This window comes from Chenopodium album, chromosome 16 (genome assembly GCF_948465745.1).
Source record: "Chenopodium album chromosome 16, dcCheAlbu1.1, whole genome shotgun sequence".
NCBI classification, from domain to species: Eukaryota; Viridiplantae; Streptophyta; class Magnoliopsida; order Caryophyllales; family Amaranthaceae; genus Chenopodium; species Chenopodium album.
Window position 1 is genome coordinate 22,460,837 of NC_137849.1, and position 2,798 is coordinate 22,463,634.

Sequence of the window (2,798 nt, forward strand, 5' to 3'; positions counted from 1 at the left end):
ATTAGTTAGTAAGTGAATAATGCCTTGTAAGATAGCTACGAGAAATCCAAATTCCGAATAATGGTTAGAGGCCATAAAATCCGAAATAGACTTGATGAGTGTTATTTATGGCACTCTTAGGATAGGTTTTCTTTATAGTTTTACTCTCGTTTCTTAGTCCTTTTTGCCGTGTTTTTATATAATAATGCTTGCTTTGCGTGTTTGTGTGTAAGTCTATAGAAATGCATGCTTTTAATGGTTTTCTTGTCATTTTGTTCATTTCTCGACTATTTCTCTCGCTTCTTTGTTTCCTTGACTTGTTTCGTAGGTGTGTGGAGTTTCCCGAGGTTTGATCACCAAGGAGAAAGCTCGAGCGTATTCAAGAAAGTTGATGGAGCTAAGTTTGGGATTCCAAATATGCAATTCAAGCTAGCTCCGCAAGCTCGAGGGCCTTGGAAGCAATGCTTTGGCTTGAGGCGTTCAAGTGCTTGGAAGATAAAGGATCTACCCTTCTCACGAGCATCGCCTCGAGTGCACCAATGATAGGGATGCTCGGGAGCGCGGAGATTGATCGAGCAAGCGAAGGAGGCAAGGCCACGAGCACCAAGCAGGGGTGCGCGCGCGCGGCACAGGGGGTGCGTGCGCGCAGACCCAGCTATGCGCGCGCGGCATGGGTGTTGTGCACGCACTACCTCTCCCGACCCCCTTCGCTCGATTCTTCTATTTATACCCTTAGACTTTTCCTTTTGAGGGGGGACGACTTAATTGGTACTTGACTCTTATTTTTCCAGAAATAGTAGAGAGAGAAAGTAGAGAGAGAAGCTTAAGATTACTTGATTGTACTTGAATTTGATCTTTGATTTCAACTTGATCTTGGATTTCTTCTTTACATCAATGAAAGTTTGTGAGATTTCTTTCCTTTGAATTTACTTTTTTGCCAATTTCCTTTAATTCTTGAATGTTTGATTTGAATTTCATTCTTTGCTTTAGAATTTGTTGAGTGATTGAATTCATTCTTGATCAAACTTGAAATGAATATGATTGTGATTGAATTTGTTTTGTTTTTCAATTTTACCATGATTGGTGAGTAGATTAGTTTCTAGGGAGAAAGGGGAAGCATGATTGATTCATAATTTTGCTAGTTGATGATCCTTGATTGATTGAATTGTTGCAATTAAATTGGTTGACATAGTTGAGCATGTGATTAATTAGACTAGGAGTGATCAACCTATAAGAGTAATCTAGATTGCATTGCAAATTTCAATGACATGAACCCTTGATTTGAGAATTGCTCTAATTTATTGAATTTGATTGTCATTTTCCTAGTTAGCCATTCGTAGTGAACCCTAGTTTGGCTTATAGGAGATAGCTCTTGAATTCCTTTGGTTGCAACTATTGTTTGTCCTTTGTAATGTTTGAATTGATTGAGTGATCCTTCAATTAGCTTAATCATTGAACTTGCATGTGGAACCTATATCCCAAGTGTTTTGTATATTGAATTTCTCGATTTATCTAGCTTTCTCGATACCTTAGTTACCAACCCTATTTCTCTACAATCTTCGAAGTAGCTTGACCTAGGCTATAGCTTGCACCTACTCATTCCTTTGGGTTCGACCCTTGACTTACCATATACTCGTATTAGGTTGGTCGAGTGTTTATGAATTTTGTTTGGCTCTAGGAAAGGGTAGAAAATGACCTACTTTTCCCTAATTCAAAGATGGCGACGTTGTCGGGGAGTGATATTGGTGCTTTGTTATAGTTGTTGAGTCTATCTCATCTTTAATTGAAAATACAAAAAGATTTTCTTTTAGGCTACACTTGTAGCCGTGCTACTAACCATTTCTTTTGAGATTTTATGCATAAAGCACGTGGTCGTTCACTAGTGCCATTTGATCCGGAAATTGAGAGAACTATTGCAAGGTTAAGGGGTGCTAGACGATCTTTGAGCCCTAGCATTTCAAGTGAAGAAGAACCACAACAAGAGGAACAAGCAAGAATAGGAGAAAATCCAAGGGTGGCATTGAAAGAATTGGGGATTCCCGGTGCATATAGATTTGAGAGTGGAATTGCTCCACCTACAACACCGGCAAATGACTTTGAAATAAGACCGGCAATGATCACTTTGATAGAGAGGCGACAATTTAGCGGGGCTAAGCATGAAAGCCCGCTAAATCATCTCAAGGAGTTTGAAAAATATTGCAATACTATCAAGGTGAATGGAATTTCCCAAGAATTCATCCACCTCAAGCTTTTTCCCTTTTCACTCATAGGGCGTGCCTTGGAATGGCTAGACAAGGAGGTCAAGCCGAATTCTCAAAGGACATGGGATGAAGTGACCAAGGAATTTCTATCCCGTTTCTATCTGCAAAAGAAAATGGCGGAGGCTAGAGCTTTGATTCAAGGTTTCAAGTAAAAGCCTAATGAGAGTCTCTATGAAGCATGGGAGAGATACAAAGAGTATCAAAGAGAATGTCCTCACCACGGAATTCCTACTTACCAAATTATTCAAATTTTCTATGGAGGCCTTAGACCTCAAGGAAAATAATGTTTAGATGGAGGAGCCGGAGGTCCCATCATGAACAAAACGGAAGAGGAAGTGGTAGACATAATTGAAGACGTAGTGAGGTATTATAGGGATTGGCAAGATGGAGAAAAAGAGTCAACTAACAAGAGTAGCTCTTCGGTGTACTCAATTGATCATCTAAATGCAATCAACAATCTATCCTCACAAATGACAAACTTGGGGAAGGGGATGTCTGCTATCAAGGCGAAGTTAGAAAGTGCTACCTACCAAGTTTCGAGTCTTCCCTCCCAATCTA

General features: G+C 39.9%; 1 non-coding gene across 1 annotated transcript; it reads right to left on the minus strand.

Annotated features, from left to right (window-relative positions):
• Window positions 1–2,360: 2,360 nt before the first annotated feature.
• LOC145586994 (small nucleolar RNA R71) lies at window positions 2,361–2,466 on the minus strand. The gene has a single exon (XR_014101062.1). It is a non-coding gene; the product is annotated as a small nucleolar RNA R71 (small nucleolar RNA).
• Window positions 2,467–2,798: the final 332 nt, after the last annotated feature.